We start from the raw sequence: 19,159 nt of genomic DNA, 5'->3' as shown, positions 1-19,159 counted from the left end.
TGGAGAGCTATTTGGAACTATGCCCAAAGGGCAACAAAAATGTGCATACCCTTTGACCCAGCAATACCACTACTGGGTCTATACCCTGAAGACATGAGGAAAAAGGGTAAAAACATTACTTGTACAAAAATATTTATAAATAAATGTCCTTCAATTGGGGAATGGTTTAGCAAACTGTGGTATATGTATGTCATGGAACACTATTGTTCTATTAGAAACCAGGAGGGACAGGATTTCAGGGAAACCTGGAGGGATTTGCATGAACTGATGCTGAGTGAGATGAGCAGAACCAGAAAAACACTGTACACCCTAACAGCAACATGGGAGTGATGTTCAACCTTGAAGGACTTGCTCATTCCATCAGCGCAACAATTGGGAACAATTTTTGGCTATCTGCAAAGGAGAGTACCATCTGTATCCAGATAAGGAGCTGTGGAGTTTGAACAAAGTACAAGGACTATTCCTTTTAATTCGGGGAAAAAAACCCAGATGTCTTATGGTTTGATCTGGTTACCTCTGAGAATTCTGTTTTCTTTAAGGATATGATTTCTCTCTCATCACACCCAATTTGGATCGAGGTACAACATGGAAACAAAGTAAAGACTGACAGAGTGCTATCTGTGGGGTGGGGGTGGGGGTAGGGAAGCAAAATTGGGGGAAAACTGTAAAACTCAAATAATATCTTTAATAAAAAAAAAGACTTGTGATAGAAAATGCCATCCAGGGAAGGAATTATGGGGTTTAAATGAAGACCAAAGCCTACTATCCTCAATTTTTAAAAGTTGTCTTATGTATTATGTCATTTCTTTTTATTTTTTTTAATTTGATTCTTCTTTCCTAACATGATAAACATGGATCTATGTTTAGCATAGTTATATATGTAGACCCTATATTAGATTGCTTTCTGTCAGAGGGAAGGGGGAGGGAAAGGAGGGAGGGAGAAAAATGTAATACTCAATACTTGCAAAAATGATTGTAGAAAACTACCATTGCATATAGTTGGAAAACTAAATAATTTAAATTAAAAAATAAAAAGATCTGTGATAATGCCATTTACATCCAGAGAAAGAACTGTGGAATCTGAATGCAGATCAAAGCATACAGTTTTTGTGTTTTTAAATTTTTTTTGTTTTTTCCTTCTTGTAGTTTTTCCCCCTTTTATTCTTTGTCTTCTTTCACAGCATGATCAATATGGAAATATGTTTAACATTATTGTACATAAATAACCTATATTAGATTACTTGTTATCCTAGGGCGGAGGGAGGAAAGGGTGGAAGAAAACTTTTCAAAAATGAATGCTGAAAATTATCTTTAAATATAACTTAAAAAATAAAGTAAAAAGATATGGAGTAAAAGGGAATTTCCTTAGCTTAGGCAAACACCCATGCCCACGATAAACAGTTGGTCATGCTTAGGTCTTTGTCAAGTACCAAGGTCTCAGGTCTATGTTCCATTACGGTGGGAGTAGAGAAGTTGTGAATCTTCTTTGTCCTGTGGTGGCAAATCCTTCCAGTTTTCTGTTGCTATTTACTTTTTGAAAGATCACCTTGTGAGGGGAACAATATAGGACATAAGCAGTGTGTGGTAGAAAATATCCTGTTTCCCAAATCCTATGTTCTGAGTTTACTCCTAGTCTTCTTCGTAATCATTTTGATTTCCAAAGGATGTGATATCCCATCACTGGCTTTATGTACCCTCCTTCTTCTCCACTAATTCTGGGTGCTAGTTGTCTCTAGAAACTCATACATTAGTTCTTGGAGGCAGCAGAATGCTGTCCAATGGAACAAACTACTCTCTCAGAGAAGCCAACCTCTCCAATATTTTAAAAATTACTAGAATAACCACATCATAAAGTCCTTGTTTCCCACTATAGACTCACATTGGGATGCTCTTTGTTGAAACCTCTTCTACTCTGGGATGAGGCCCTTTCTCCTTCCAATTTTTTGTTCTGAGTCCTTCACTAACTCCCATTCTCCAGTATCTTCCTCTTATTTCTGGGAGATTATTAGAGCCACCATTCCATCACAGTTCTCTCTTGGATTAGGTAAAAGTATATATCACTCATTCCCTTCCATCTCCTCTCTTCTTTCTCTTTTCATTTAGGCAACCTCCCACTCTGAAACTCCTCACAAACTTTATCGATTGACCTGTCAATGGGCAGGTGATTTTGTCTATAGTAAATGAGTTTAGACCATTTATTTTTTTATTTTCCTGAATTGACTGACAGGCCTGGGCTGCCACCCCCCCCCACTCCCGTACCTGTATCATGATAGAAGCAGCAGGTGCTGATTCTACCCAATTAGGTAAAAGAAAGGAGAACTGAAGAGAAAAAAATGGGAGAGGTACCAGTAGCTTCATTAGTCCTGAAGGAAGAAGTTCAGAAATCCATCTGGATTCAACCTTGTTCTCCTGGAAGTTACTCAGGGCCGGGACTGCCTGAGACTATCAGAATTCCATCCAAATCCAAACTCTCCCTTTCACTCCTTACCAAGCAGCAGAGATGAATTCTGACGGGGTATTTGAATGAAAGAATGGCAGAGAATGGAATCAAGCATATTTTTGATACTAGCTGGCTTAGCTCCATTCACTCCCTCTAAAATCAGATTAATTTAATGTTTTTATTTTCTAGATAATATGAGAACTACCAAGATTTGCTCAAGATGGCATCAGAGGAGGAGTGTGACTTATGAGAAGCACAGCTGAGACATATCGCTTAACAGATTCACTTCAGAACCACTGCTTAACCTTAGAAAATTACTAAGAATTTTGATGCATGAAGCAAATTTAAGTGGGGATGAGGTAACACTAAGGTCAAATGGTTACTTCTTTGCATGAATAGGGTGAATCAGGATCTGCCCTGGATAGGAAGTCTTTGGAAGAATCCTTATGGTCTCACAGTTCCTGATCCATTTCCAGGGGGTAAGATTGACTTTAACTGGGATTCAGTTCTCTTTTCTCTAGGACTAATATGCCCATAGTTACTGGCTCTTCTCTCCATTCTTACCTCTGTGGGTAGGATAAAAAGAGAAAGAGCCAAGGGAAACTGAGGAAATGAAGTTGGGAATGAAATTGGGGATGCTTTGGTATGAAGAAGAAGGTTGTGAACAAAATCCTGAGGTGATTGGGGAGGAGGGAGGAAATGACCAAGCCTCTAGATGATAGCAACAATGGTTGAATGGGGCGAACTCAGGTGATTGCTGGGTGACAGTAACAAAGGAAAGGTCTGCAAAGGGCAGTAAGCAGCAAAAACACTACCATTTCTTCCCCCTGGTCCTTTGTGTGCTGAGGAAGGCTAACAGAAAGAAAAATCACACTTGGAAAAGGTGCCAACTACTATGGAGAAAATTAGATTTCTGTGAGCACCAGAAGATGGAAGTAACATGAAGGGAAGAGACTGGGATAAGGGGGAGCTAGTTATCAACAAAAGAACATAGAGAAAAAAATAGAGGACTGAGGAAAGGCAGGAACAAAGGAGCGTTAGTCATGACTTGGGACAAGGATGAGAATGTGGGGAAAGGAAAGGAATTTTGAAGAAAGGGGGAGGAAGGTGGAGTGAGACCCTAGGCCAGCTCAACCAAGGATGTAGTTGTTGAGGGGAGAGTGTCTCATCCTCTCCCTGTCTTCCCAGGCTTTTGCATCAGTAACCTCACTCATTCTCCCTTCCCCTCCAACCTTTGCTAAGGGCATCATTAGGCTGGTGCCATCCATCAGGGAAAGGGGACAGTCCTTGGTAGCCTCTTTTTTTTAAAGTTTTTGCAAGGCAATGGGGTTAAATGGCTTGCCCAAGGCCACACAGCTAGGTAATTATTAAGTGTCTGAGGCTGGATTTGAACTCAGGTACTCCTGACTCCAGGGCCCGTGTTCTATCCACTGCACCACCTAGCTGCCCCGGTAGCCTCTCTTGACCTCAACTTCTTCTACCAGAGGACCCATATTCTGCCCTAACCCCCAGGATAGAGAGAGGAGGTCACAGTGAGGAGGAATACTAATTACTCAGTCAACAATTTTGTATTAAACTCCTACTCTGTGGCAGAAAGTTCCTCCTTTCAAGATTACTTTCAAGAAGTCTTTAAAGAGCAGAACCAAGAGAACATTGTGCACATTAGCAACAACATTGTGAGTTGGTCAACTCTGATGGATGCAGTTGCTCTCAGCAGTTCAGTGATCAAGGACAACCCTAGGAGAACTGTTTTGGACAATGTTATCCATATTTAGAAGAAAAAAACTACTATGTTTACTTTTAAAACTTGTTTTTTCTTCCTCTCTCATGGTTTTCTTTCTTTTCCCTTAGTCCTAATTCCTCTTACATAAAATTACTAATATGTAAAGATGTTAAATACAAATGTACATGTATAACTTTTCTAGATTGTTGGCTGCCAAAGGGAGAGAGGCAAGAAGGGAGGATGGTACCAAAATGTGTAACTTATAATTTTACACTAGATGAATGTTGAAAAACTAATAAATAAATGAATAAGTATTTTAAAAATTAAAAAATAGAAGCCATCAAAGAGTGGCAGGGTTGAAGCGGTGCCCACCAAGAGAGAAAACAGCATCCAAGCTTTTACTCTTCTTGTGACTCTAGTCTCACCCCTCTATTCTGGACAGGTAGTCATTTTAGGTAAACTCCATCCTTTTACCTGGTTCTTAACACTGCTTCTCTTTCTTCAGGTTGACACTGACTTTTTCTAGTTTTCTTAGATCTCTTCTCCATTTCCAATTTTTATCCAATAACTTTCTACCTCAGAAATGAAAACCCTTGAGACAAAAATATGACCTGGAGTAAATCCCTAGAAAAGTTAAAATTGAAAGAGCTCTGGGAAAAGAAGACCCAGTTAATCATCAATTTAGAGCCAACAAGAGCATTTGAGATCATTTATAAACAGGGTTCTTAACCTATTTTATGTCTCTGTTTTGGTGGTTGAATCCAATGGATTCAATCTTTGAAGAATGTTTTTAAATAGGATTATATGTAAACCAACTATATTGAAATCCACTTATCAAAATATATATTTTAAAAATGCAAACACAGACCTTTTCCTGGATCCCAGGTTAAGAACACCTAATCTAGATCACTCCCCACCTTCTGGTGTTATAGGTAAGGCAACTGTGGTCCAGAGAGAAGGGTCTTGCCCAGCATTATGTAGGTAATAAGTAGTAGAGGCAAGATTTGAACCCAGTTCTCTAACTCCCAAGGTTGAGAGAATTCTGCAGAATTACACTGACTCCTTTACAGTTTCCTTGTATAAAAACTTTAAGGTGTGTAGAAGGAACCCTAGACTCACAGAGGAACCTGAATCCCAGAGAAAGGAAAGGACTTATTGATGGTTGTACTGGTAGTAAACAACAGAGCTAGGATTGGTATTTAGATTTTTTTGCCTCTAAATTCCTTCCATTACCCCACAAAAGGAGGTCACAGTGAATGAGTTTGCCCTAGTATTGAGCAAATATGAAGTATGTATCAATGACAGAAATCAAGATAGACTCATATATTGGGAGAGAGAGAAGGCTTAAATTGGCTTCTACCAAAGGATAATAAGGTGGTTTTAGTTTGGGAGAGAGGATGGTTTTGGTTTTTATTTTTAAATCTAAAATGTGATCTAATATACTCAGCGCCTAAAGGTATTTATAGTTCTTATGAAACAAATGATTAATTATTTGAATATTAACAATTTTCAATTAAAAAAGCATTTATTAAGAATCCACTATGTTAGGAATTGGGAAAAGATATACAGATTAGCTGAGACATAATTCTTGCCCTCAAAGAGCATCCAGTCTTATAGCTAATAATGGCTTGACATGGTTTACAAAGCATTTATCTCAACATCTCATCATCCAATCTGGAAGGTCCCAGTGAAACATGGTATGAATGTCATTACCACCACCAGAATACTGGCTTCAAGTTTTGGTCCTTCCCCTATCTTTTGGAAATTGCATAAGTTGGTATGACAGCAACCAACATAATATTTTTGGAATCCCTTTCCTAGAAATTGCTTCTGCAATGGGCAGTTTTTACTACAATACTTGTTTGTAGTAATGTTTTGATCTTCCACTTGACCATAAAAGAAAAAAGAAAAAAAATTCAAATCATGGTTAGAATTCAACAGTTTTAATACAGAAATAACATCTTTCTATACATAAAAAAGCTATTTCTATACCCTCTTATTGCCTTAGGATTAAATACAGAATTCTTTCTTTGACTTCACAATGTGATCCCCTCTTAACTTTATGTTCTTCTTATACTCTACTTCCCAATATGTGCTCTTACACCTTTCCATATCCCAATTCAAAGACTATCTCTCTTTGTTCCTTGATTTTCCTCCCCTGCTTTCCCTGCTTTCCTTCAATTCTTAAACCAAATGTGGGTTGTTCTGCCTGCAACTACTGTGGGATCTTGGACAAATTTCTTAGTATCTGTGGGACTCAGTTTCCTTATCTGTAAAATGAGATTTAAGGTGTCTCCTTTATAACCTTGGTAACCTAGGATTCTATGGATTGGTCACTTCCAAGGAGATAGTCTTTGCCCTGCTCTCCTAGCAGGAGACCCTTTTCTAATTCATTCACTGCCTAGTGGTATAGCTCAGGCAAATATCACTTCAAACACACACACACACACACACACACACACACACACACACACACACACACACACAAACGTTAGTGTCTCCCTTATACTCCTTCTATTCATCTTCACATAAATTCTCATAGATATTTACCTACAAATACATGTATTTTGAGCTACCCATAGATGCACATACATATGCATTGATTCTGATCCTATCACACTGATGTATGCCATATTCTAATGTCATAGACACACACACACACAGCTAAGAACAGGATCTATGAAGGACCTAGCTCTGTCATTAATTCATAGTGATACATGATTAAAATTAATAAATCAGAAAAAGGTCCTAGGACCATAGATCATAAGATTCCTATAATCTATAGAACTATGGATTTGGACCTAGAGGAGAGACCTGAGAGGTCATCAAAGTCCTCCTTTTTCAGATTGAGGACACTGAGGTCCAGATACAGGATTGTATTAGATTACCTCTCAGGTTCTTTCCACTCTAAATCTAGGATGCTAAATCTTTTTACATAGAATCACAGAGTCTGCTACCTGGAAGGAACCTTAAAACACAGACTATACAGAATTCTTGCTCAAGGTCACAGTGGTAGCAGAGGGGACACAAATTTGAATCCAGGTCTTTTTATTTAAAGATTTTTCTACTGAACCATGGGGTTAGGATCATGAAAGGAGAAAGGAGGAAGTAAAGGGAAGGGAAGATTGAATGAGAAATTATAAGGAGAGTTTCTCTGTGTGTCTGTGAGTGTTTATAACCATTGGATGGGATAGAATTATTCTTTTCTTTTTTTTTTTTTAGGTGATGAGAAATGCTGTTTTTATACTGTAGGTTTTCTCTTGGTAGGTGAAAGAAGGAATTAATTAGGAAAGTTATTCATTAGAAATGTAGAAAAGGGGCGGCTAGGTGGTGCAGTGGATAGAGAACTGGCCTTGGAGTCAGGAGTATCTAAGTTCAAATCCGGCCTCAGACACTTAATAATTACCTAACTGTGTGGCCTTGGGCGAGCCATTTAACCCCACTGCCTTGCAAAATCTAAAAAAAAAAAAAAAAAAAAAAAAGAAATGTAGAAAAAAACCAAAGGTCTATTATCCAATAAGAAGTCATTGATTGATTGAGAGTGAACTTGGAATTAAAGCAAAGATATTTAGATGGGTAAATCCAAGCTCAACTTGGAAAGATTATTAAGAAAATGAGATATAGTGCTTTTATTAGGTGTCCATGAGTCAGAGAGCAGAAGAAATAAATATCCATACAGCATGCACCATGTGGTGCTCTATTCTAAAGTGCCCCCCCCATAACTATTATCTCATTTGATCTTTACAACAACCTGCAAGGTGGGTGCCTATTATTAGCTCAGGTCATCTTGACTTCAGGTCCAGCTCTCTCTACATGGTGCTATTTACTCTTGGAATTTTCTTTAGGAAGCATCAGGTTCCCTGACCTCAAGATGAATAAGAAAGACCAACGGAGTCTGGGAAACTTGAGATAAAGATTAGATTATAAAGCTTAGGCACCATCTAGTCTTGTAGGAGAGAAGATTTTTTTCAAATAAGCATTTCTGTAGAGGCATGAAGGAACCTTTGAAGACCTTCTGTCTGAAACAAAACACTGAATGTGACAGGACCTTAATTAAAATCCCAGTTCTTCCAGGTATTGCCTATGTAACCTTTGTTAAGTCACTTAACTTCTGTGCCTCAATTGCCTCATTTGTAAAATGAAGAATTTAGACCAACTCCTTGCTCAGGTAGTTGATCTTCCTAAGTTTCTTTCTGTCCCCAACATTCTAGTTTCTGTATTTTAAGGTTCCTCCTGGGAGAAAACTATGATCCTTTGTAAAAAGATTCACCTAGACCTGAGAAATCATCTAATACAATCCCCTTATTTTGTAGGTGAGACCAGTGAAATCCAAAGAGAGTATGTAATTTGTTTCAGGTTACACTGATGATCTGTATCAGATCATGGACCCAGGCTCTAGTCTTTTGGCTCCAGAGCATCCTTCATTCTTCCCATTGCCTTATTCACTCCAAGTCATCAATATATTAGGAAGGTCTCCTTATGTGAGGCTTGCCTACAATCCATGAACCCTTTTGTCTGAATGGATTTTCCTAACACCACACCAAAAAAAATTCCATAAATTTGGCAATATGGAATAGAGAAATCCAAGGAACAACCAACAGGGAGATAAGAAATTGTTGGGGGTTATTACCAGTAATTGTAATCACGCAGAATATCTCTTCAAGCCTACATGAGGCTGAGGCTGAACACTTGAGATGACTATTGCAGACATGACATGAAAGAGGAATTGCTGAAAGAAAAATACAGAGAGTAAGCCCACAGGAAGATGAACATTTTCATTAGTCAAACAACTACCCTTGTTCTTCTTTTGGAAACATCAGCCCAGTTCACCCAACTGAATAACTGAAGTATCCACCCTATTGTAATAACAAAGAGAATAGAACCACTCATTTCGATGGTATTTTACAATTTACAGTAGAATCTTTCTCACAACAACCCTGAGAAGTGGGGAATGGATGAGTTATTTGATCCAATAAACCAGTCTCCATTTTACAGTGAGACTGGGGGGTAGGGTGGGCCACATGATGAAAAGACCTCATGGAACCAGGATTTGAATTCCAGTTCAGCCACTTATTACCCTACATTATTTTGGGCATGTCATTCTCCCTCTCTGAACATATGGTTCTTTACTTATATTTTTAAAAATTTAATAGAGAGAACTAGACTAAGTAATCTCTAATGGCCTTTCCAGTTCTGAATTTAGAATTCTACAGTCCTAGTTCTCCTGCAAAACTTCATGCCCCATAGCAACACTGGTAAACAAGTGAATTGGATTTAGGCAAAATATAATTTAGGTGTTGAGGGAAGCAGTAGGGTTTTATGGGAAGATAAAGAAACCATAGTTTAAATACTAGTGCTTTCAGTGACATATTATGTGTTGCTGACCATTCACGTTCTTTGGGTCTTGGTTTCCACTTCTGCCAAATGAAGAGATTGAGGCTTTGACCAAAGATGGTGATTGAAAGCTTCCTACCAATCCCCTCTCCCAAGAAACACATCAAGAATGGTAAAATATAGTAACAAAGCAGCAGAGGATCAAGAAGCTAGAGAAACACCAGTGATTGTCTTCAACCTATTTAGGATTGCACCAGTAAATTAGTTTCGATGCCACTGGACTTTTAGAACTGGGATGATGCTGGGAAAAAGTCTGAGAGAAGGCATCTTCCTGAAGAGTGAAGCAGGAATGTAGCATCTGGTCCCAGGCCAGGATTACCAAATCCAGATCCCACACAACATCCTGGCCAGGGACAATGGTAACAAAAGTAGGTTGGACCAGGACTCAACCCCTCCATCCAGAACTGCATACATCTCGACTGCAAAGGGACAGGGAGATGAGACATGATCAAGCTTGGTTTTTAGGCAATTCACTTTGTTCTCTACTATTGTGGGACAAGACTTGGGTCCAGAATTCCATCCAAGGTTGTAGGATGGGAGAGAGACTAGGGCTGGTACAGAGGATCAGTATAGGAACTGTGACTTGGAGTTGAAATCTAGATATAACCAAGATTTACTTTGCCACTTAAGACTTCAGAATGGAAGATAAAGTGAATAGGATCCCTCAACCACCAAGATCTACATATAAACCTTAGTGAGTCTGCTAGAGAAAATTGTGACTTACCATGATTGTTGGATATTGTATTCTGTGATGAAGACTGATTTTTCAGTCTGATTTTTCAGACTGAATTACCTTTTTGATCTTATATGAAGTGACCAGTGTAGAAACAACCAGTTATTGCAGACATAAGGATATTATAAGATATATCAAAGAGGGAAGCCAGATAACCCTAGTGACAAGGTGGAAGAAATGAATCAACCAAAGAATATCCCTTCTACAATGAAGAAATACAATGTATTAAGGCCTATTATAAGAATTCTGAGATAAAATTTAAAAAATTGTAATAATTAAAAGAAGAATTCTCAGGGCAGCTAGGTGGCACAGTGGATAGAGCACCACCTTGGAGTCAGGAGGACCTGAATTCAAATGTGACTTCAGACACATAATAATTACCAAACTGTGTGATCTTGGCCAAGTCACTTAACCCCATTGCCTTGCAAAATGCAAAAGAAGAAGAAAGAAGAAGAAGAAGAAGAAGAAGAAGAAGAATTCTCTTCACTGCCACTCCTCTCTCCCCTTTTTACCTAACCCCAGATGAACAGATGAATATGCTACAAAGGCTGGATGAGAGGAATGAAGGAAGAATTGAGGTGAGAGATTTTGCCCAAGTTCTTGTTCAAATTTTGTAAAGATGACATGTACAACTTTGAAAAAGATAGTTTTTTTTTTTGCAAGGCAATAGGGTTAAGTGGCTTGCCCAATGCCACACAGCTAGGTAATCATTAAGTGTCTGAGGCCGAATTTGAACTCAGGTACTCCTGACTCCAGGGCCAGTGCTCTATCCACTGCACCACCTAGCCACCCTGATAGTTTTTTCTTTAATCAACAACCTGTAGAGATTTACAATATTTAACATTTTTTTAAAATTCTATTTAAGTCCTCAACATTTTTGTCTTTGGGTTAGATTTATCTAGGTCTAAGAGGCTTACATTGAAATCCTTAAATATATTTTCACTCCCTATTTTATCCTGTTCTTGTTTTATTTCTCTTCTGTGTATGTTTCTGAGTCTATAGATGCTTCTAACCCTGTAATTTCCCTCAGTACTAGAAATATTATTACCCTGGCAAGTCTGTCTGCTATGCTGGCCCTTTCATCCCATTGGCGAGGTCTTTCCAGGTCTTCCATTTGGGGAATGGGTCCAGGTCAACTATGCTTCATTCCTTGGTACTGTCTGTAGCTCTTCAAAATTTGCCATCCCACAGTCTGACAAAAATTAGACTTAGACTAATATCTCATAATAATAATAGACTAATATACCATAATAAACTCTAAATGACCTAGATATAAAAGGTTAAATCATAAACAAATTCAAGGAACCAAGAAGAAAATTCATTTTCTAACAACGAATAGAGAAAGCATTCATGACCAGAAAAAGGAAACAAAGAACTAAATATGATTTTTTAAAAAAAGACAATTTCAAATACAGAAATTGCCTGTTATCACCACTATTATTCACTATTGTATAAGAAATGTTAGCTTTAACCATAAGAAAAGAAAAAGAAATTAAAGGAATTAGAATAGACAATGAGGAAAACTCTTTGTCAATGATATGATAGTATACTTAGAGAATCCTAGAAAATCAACTAAGAAATTACTTTAATCAATTAGCAACATTAGTAAAGTTGCAGGATATAAAAATAAACTCATATAAATCATCAACATTTCTATATATTACCAACAAAGCCCAAGAGGAAGAGATAAAAAGAGAAATTCCATTTAAATTAACTGTAAACAACATAACATATTTAGGAGTTTATCTGCCAAGACAGACCCATAAACTATATGCAAACAATTATAAAACCCTTTTCACATAAATAAAATCAGATCTGAATAATAGGAAAAATGTCAATTGCTCATGGATAAGTCAAGCTAATGTTATAAAAAGATGACTCTACTTAAATTTCTTATTCAGTATAATACCAATCATACTACCAAAAACTATTTTATAGAATTAAAAAAATAGTAACAAAATTCATCTGGAGGAACAAAAGGTCAAAAATATGAAGGGAATTAATGAAAAAAAGTTATATTATGGGGCGGCTAGGTGGCACAGTGGATAGAGCACTGGCCCTGGAGTCAGGAGTACCTGGGTTCAAATCTGACCTCAGACACTTAATAATTGCCTAGCTGTGTGGCCTTGGGCAAGCCACTTAACCCCGTTTGCCTATAGAACCTAAAAAATAAAATAAAATAAAGTTATATTATAAAGTAGCAGTCAACAAAGCTGACTAAGGAATAGAGTGGTAGATCAGTAGAATAGATTAGGTACAAAAGAATCAGTAGTAAATTACTACAGTAATTTATATTTGATAAACCCAAAGACTCCAGCTTCTGGATTAAGAACTCATTTTTTTTTTTTTTTTAACAAAAACTGCTGGGAAACCTGGAAAAGAATATAGTAGAAACTAGGCAAAGACCAACATCTCACAACCTATACCAAGATAAGATCAACATGAACACAGGATTTAGACATAAAGAGTGACATCATAAGCCAATTAAGAGAACAAGGAAAACTATATCTGTCAGATCTATGGAAAAGAAAGGAATTTATGACTAAACAAGATATAGAGGATATTATATAATGCAAAATGGATAATTTGACTACACTAAATTAAAAAAGTTTTTGTACAAATAAAACCATTGCAACCAAAATTAGAAGGAATATAGAATGAAAACTTAGAGGTCCCTAGAAATATCTCTGAAAACTACTGCACAAAACCCTAGAAGCCTGGGACAGTATACTCTCCTTTCTGGGAGCAGAACACCACCTTAACAGAGTTAAGATCAGATCATAGACTGGGAATGACTACACATCTATACCTCTATCAAATTGTTTGCTTTCTCAATTAAAGGGGAATTGTGGGATGGAAGGGAGAGAATTTGGAATTCAAAGTTTTAAAAATAAATGTTAAAAAATTGTTTTTACATGTAATTGGGGAAAAATAAAATACTAAATAATTTTTCAAAAAAGAGTCCTCCATCCCTTAAGAAAGTAATGGAAAAAAAATGTTAGTAAAAAAGATAAAATTTAAATTGCTCCAAGGACACAACTCTTTTTTCCCTTTCTTGCAGAGAGCTGATTGTTAAACATTTATCTGTATAGCACTCAGTCTTAAGTGCTTGCCTGATGATAGCCTTGGGAAGACAATCGATGGGTCAATGAGCATTTATTTGTTCAGTTGTTTTCAGTCTCCTCCTACTCTTCGTGACCCTGTGACCCCATTTGGGGTTTTCTTGGCAAAGATACTGCAATAGTTTGCCATTTCCTTCTCCATCTTATTTTACAGATTAGGAAAGTGAGGCTAGCACTGTTAAATGATTTGTGCAAGGTGTGCTTCTGAATGTGAGGCTGGATTTGAACTCAGGTCTTCCTTAGGCCCTACCCTCTACCCACTGTACTACCTTGCTTATTAAGTTCCAGGAAAGGAGAAAATACAATTATTTTCATAAAAGAAAGTGATATATTTGAAACATTTTTATTATTATTTGAATTTTCCCTCCTTTCATTCAATAGTAAACAAGCTTTATTCTATCTTATACAAAGTCTTGCTTTAAAACATAGAAAAGAAGGTTTCTCTGCATGAAAATCTCTTGAGGTATTGAAAGGAGGAGGAAAGAGATGCCAGCATTTAAAGAAAGAATCCTAGACTCTAATGAATATTAATTGAAAGAAGTGTGCTTGGTTATCCCTGTGGATAACTTCTGGGCTTGAGAAGCCTTATCTGTTAAAAAAAAAAAGATTTTGAACCAAATTTCATCTAAAATCCATCTTAACTTTAAATTTCATGGACTTTTAGTATCACCTAACACCTTCCTTTAAACTTTCATGTGGATGATTAAGGTTAAAATTAAAAGTTGCTGTTTGGCTCAAGAGGGCAAAGAGGAAGAACAAGAGGAAATGAATGGATACAAAGAGGCCAGTTAAAGCTTGACAACTTGTTGAAAAAAAAATATTTCTTAGCAATTTTCCTAGCAATTTGGGCTAACCCCCCCAACTTCCCATCCATTAATTTCTTTGGAAGGCAATAGATTCTCCTTCATTAATGGTCTTCGACCAAGGGGCAGATGGCTATTGATTCTTGTACATTCTAGCAAGTTGGATTCTGTTGCAAGGATAGATTGAATTGGACAGTTGTTGAGTTCTTTTCTAGCTCAGAAATTCTGTGATTCTGAAATAGGTCACCTGGCTTCTAGTCTGGTTTAGTTTATGACCCTAATGAATCTAATTTTAATATCTTGATAAATCCATTTTTAGCACTGAATAAAAGGAAGGTGTTAGGTGACACTAAAAGTCCATGAAATTTAAAGTTAAAATGGACTTCAGATGAAATTTGGTTCAAAACCTTTTTTTTTTTTTTAACAGATAAGACTTCTCAAGTCCAGAACTTAATTAATTGAGAAAATATCATAGATTTAAAGACTAGAAGGAATCTGGGAGGTAATCTAATCAGACAATCTCTTTTTACAGATGGGAAACAAATGTTGGGAGTTTGAACAACTTGTCCAAGAGGATGAAACTGGGCCACAAGTGGTTTCCATAACTGTATTTTTATATAGGTTAACCTTGGTCATTCAGGTGGTGAGTGGCATATTTAAACTCATGGCTCAGAATCCAATATTCTTTTCAATATACCCCCAAGCATTTTATCATTTTCCCCATGAAACATACTTATTAACTAAATTTCCTATCAAATGCTGATGCCATAATCCTTTTAATTACCTGGGCTCACAACCTCAAAGAAATCCTGAATATCTGTCTCCTCACCCTCATCCTCTCTGACCAATCAGTGGTCAAGTACCATCCATTATCCCTCTGCAGAGGAATTGTGAGAAAAGAGCTTTATCAACAGCTATACAAATAGGTGCTGGACAGTAAGAACCATGTGGGGTTTTCCTCAGACTCTTCCCACTTTGGCACTTTGGAGGATCTAAGCTTCCAAGATCTTCCCAAGTTGCTTCCCTAGGACACCAGGTCCAGCCTTTACTTGAAAAGTTCAAAAACCACCCCAGATGACCTGACCTGGAGTTAAGGTGGTTACAACTGGTGTCATATTATCAAAACTCTCAGTCCAGGAAGATTCAGTATAGGAAGTTATACTCTCCACAGCTGCTTCTGAAGGTGCATCCTTCTCAGAATAAGATAGGACAACAAACACCATGGTACTCAGAAAAGTCTTCATTTTTCCTGTAGTTCAACCTGAGAATGGAAAGAGAAAGAAAGAAAGAAAGAAAGAAAGAAAGAAAGAAAGAAAGAAAGAAAGAAGGAAGGAAGGAAGGAAGGAAGGAAGGAAGGAAGGAAGGAAGGAAGGAAAGAGGGAGGGGGAAGAAAAGAAAAGAAAAGAAAAAAGAAAGAAAGAAAGAAAGAAAGAAAAAGAAAGAAAGAGAAAGAAAGAAGAATGGAAAGGAAGGAGAGAGGGGAAGAGGAAGGAAGAGAGGGAGAAATAAAGGAAGTGAGGAAGGAAGAAGAAAGGAAGGGAGGGAAGAAGTAGAAAGATTATTATTAGACATTTCCTATGAGTGAGCTCATTTGTGTGCTGGGCATACAAATAGAAATATTGAGATAGTTTGTAGGGGCGGCTAGGTGGCACAGTGGATAGAGCACTGGCCCTGGAGTCAGGAGTACCTGAGTTCAAATTTGGCCTCAAACACTTAATAATTACCTAGCTGTGTGGCCTTGGGCAAGCTACTTAACCCCATTGCCTTGCAAAAACCTTTTAAAAAAGAGATAGTTTGTGCTCTTAGGCACTCATACTCTAAATAGAAAGATGACGCCTAAAGGTACAGGGTCAGAAAAGGTTCTGTGGTCCTTAGATTTCATCAGAAGGTCAAATGACAGTGTCTGGAGGGTATAGAGGCATCCTAGATGGGATAGTCTGGTAAGCTTCCATCTCCTCAAAGAGAACAGAGTTGATGACTTCCCCCAATCCCACCAAGTGGTAGAGGCAGTTAGTTCATCATGAATAGTAGCCCAGCTATGAAGAAGTGAAGATAAAGGGGAAGGTGTCCCCAGTAGTGGTGAGGCTTCTTGCTACCTAAATGGTGAGGTGGGTCTGGGGGCAGGTAAAGGGGTTGTCCATTTTGCTTCTCAGAGATGTCCAATGGTTTTAATTGTTTAGAACTGAAATCATGTTTATTGCCATTTCTAAAAGCAGAGCATTGTCAGAAAATGGAATAGTGTGACCAAAGATTTTTAGGATCAAAAAGTTTCTCAGAAAATAAACTTATAGTGGGGGGGGGGGCAGTGTCATGGAAAAAAAAAGTACTGGGTTCTAGCTCTGCTTCTGACACCCATTGGTGAAGCATCAAATCTCTTTGTACCTTAGTTTCCTTATCTGTAGAATGGGAATGAGAGGCAGCATACCACAGCAAATAGAGGACTAGCCTGCGAGTCAGGAAAATTGGATTTTCATTTCATTTCTATCAAATACTACCTATGTGAAAAGTCAATTAGCACCAATTAGCACCAGTTAGCCCAGGTCAATTCTCTATGACTCTTTGCTGCAGAGAACTTGCAATCTGTCTTGACGGAGGTAGTATCTACAATGTTGATTCTCAATGTTGATGAAATTCACCCCCCTCTCTCAAAAAGAATATTACTTGTAGGACCTACCCTACAGCATTGTGAAGACTCAAGACAGATAGAACAAACTTCGGAAAATTTCAGAGTTCTATATAAGATGTTGCTAAAAGTCATAAAGCTGTTTTTTAAAGACTCTTAAATTTTAAAACCCATGCTAAAACTTTTGGGATATTCTGTATAAATGTCAGTCTGTCAACAAACATTCATGAAATGCCTATGATGTTTCAGATACTGTCAGAACACAAAAGAATTGAGAGTCCCTATCCTCAAGGAGCTTACAGGCTAATGAGGCAGACATCCAGAAACAAATTTATAGAAACAAGCCATATGCAAGTAATAAGTAAATAAAAGGGGAAAGGCAGAGTTGGAACTTTTAAATTACAGAACAGAGAAAATCAGAGCTTGGAAGGATCCTAGAATACAGACCACAGAGTGCACCACCAATTTTACAGAGAAGGAAACTGAGGCCTAGAGCTGGATAAGCAACCTCCCTCCCCAGGGTGTCACAATTAACCAAGGGCAGAGACAAGATTCAAATCCAGTCCATCTGTTTCTTTTATGGATGGAAGAGGGGCACAGATTATTATTATTATTAATGTTATCATTATCATTATCATTATTTTTCCTCTTTCACTCATCATCATATTATTATTATTCCTTTCAATTATCATTTTTATCATTTTTTCTTTTTTCCATCATCATTATTATTGCCATTATTTTTCCTCTTGCAGTCATCATCATTATAACTCTTTCAATCATCATTATTGCTATTATTTTTCCTCTTTGAATCATTATTGTTTTTATTATTATTTGTCCTTTCAACCATCATTTTTATTATGATTTTTTCTTTTTTAATCATCATCATTTTTCTTCTTTGAATCATCTTCATTATTGTTTTTATTATTATTCCTTTCAATCATCATTTTTCTTTTTCAATCATCACCAACATCATCATTATTATTGTATTTCCTCTGAATCATCATCATTCTTTATTTTTTCCATTTTTCAGTCATAATTATTATTATCTTTCCTCTTTGAATCATTATTGTTTTTATTATTTGTCCTTTCAATCACCATTTTTATTATGATTTTTTCTTTTTAATCATCATTTTTCTTCTTTGAATCATCTTCATTATTGTTTTTATTATTATTCCTTTCAATCATCATTTTTCTTTTTTCTTTTTCAGTCATCACCAGCATCATCATTATTATTGTATTTCCTCTGAATCATCATCATCATTGTCTTTATTTTTTCCATTTTTCAATCATAATTATTATTATCTTTCCTCTTTGAATCATCATTATTGTTTTTATTATTTGTCCTTTCAATCATTTTTATTATTTTTTCTTTTTTAATCATCATCATTTTTCTTCTTTGAATCATTTTCATTATTGTTTTTATTATTATTTGTCCTTTCAATCACCATCATCATCATTATTACTGAATCATCATCATCATCATCATTATTGTCTTTATGATTATTTGCCCTTTTTCAAGGGGGCATCTGGGGGCTGCGGGGACCCGCCGTTGGGGGGGCGGCCCACCGCCGGTCCCTCTAGGGTGCTCTGTGGCACACACTCCACACTACTGTCTTTTCTGACCCGCTCCCACCCGAGCCCAGCTTGAGCGCCAGCACACCCAGGTGTGGAGCAGGGGCAGGTGATGGAAGGGGCGAGGCTTCGGTGGAGGCGGGCAAGGCCCTTCACTGGGCCGCCAGGGAGACCTTGCCCCCCCCCCCCCCCAACCTGGACTGAAAGGCCCCGGGCCTACCTGAGGCCTGGGCGCGGCCTGGGCCCGGCTCCTCCCCCGCTGCAGGTGGCCTGGAGCCCGCGGGGCCTGGGCCAGGCTCCCCTCCCCCGCCCGCCTGAGCACGGGGCGGGGCCGCGAGGGCCTCCCCCCAGGCCCCATATTGGGAACCCCAATATTGGAAGTCCTGTCGCTGGAAGGCGCCTTGGCATTCACAGCTTTAAGACAGTGCTGTGGCCTGCTAGCTTGGGGGCCGCAAACCAGGACTTCAGGGGTCCCTGAACTTGGTTGGGGAAAAAAAATTACCTTTTTATTTAGATATAATTTTTTTTGTGACTCTGAATAGGATAAAGTCTGATATTTCTTCAGGAGAATATTATGGATTAGAATAAGCCGAGCTATGGGTTCTGTCTCTTCTGCCCCTGACCAGCCACTCCGGGCTTGTGGGTGGATGTGACCATGACCGGAATGTAAAGAGCTCCCTCCTTATCCACTTAGTCCAGATGTCCATCTTTGTGCTCTCCTTTAAATTAACTCACTCGCTTAGATTTCT

General features: G+C 37.8%; 1 long non-coding RNA gene across 1 annotated transcript; it reads right to left on the bottom strand.

The window, feature by feature from the left end:
* Window positions 1-5,704: 5,704 nt before the first annotated feature.
* On the bottom strand, window positions 5,705-18,717 carry LOC141497297 (uncharacterized). The gene is made up of 4 exons (XR_012471282.1): window positions 18,631-18,717; window positions 15,300-15,476; window positions 8,794-8,892; window positions 5,705-6,049 (listed from the first exon to the last, which is right to left on the bottom strand). It is a non-coding gene; the product is annotated as an uncharacterized LOC141497297 (long non-coding RNA).
* Between the last annotated feature and the right edge of the window lie 442 nt (window positions 18,718-19,159).

This window comes from Macrotis lagotis, chromosome X, assembly GCF_037893015.1.
Source record: "Macrotis lagotis isolate mMagLag1 chromosome X, bilby.v1.9.chrom.fasta, whole genome shotgun sequence".
NCBI lineage: Eukaryota > Metazoa > Chordata > Mammalia > Peramelemorphia > Peramelidae > Macrotis > Macrotis lagotis.
Note: the sequence above shows the minus strand (reverse complement) of the source record. Positions and strands in the feature narration are given on the sequence as shown.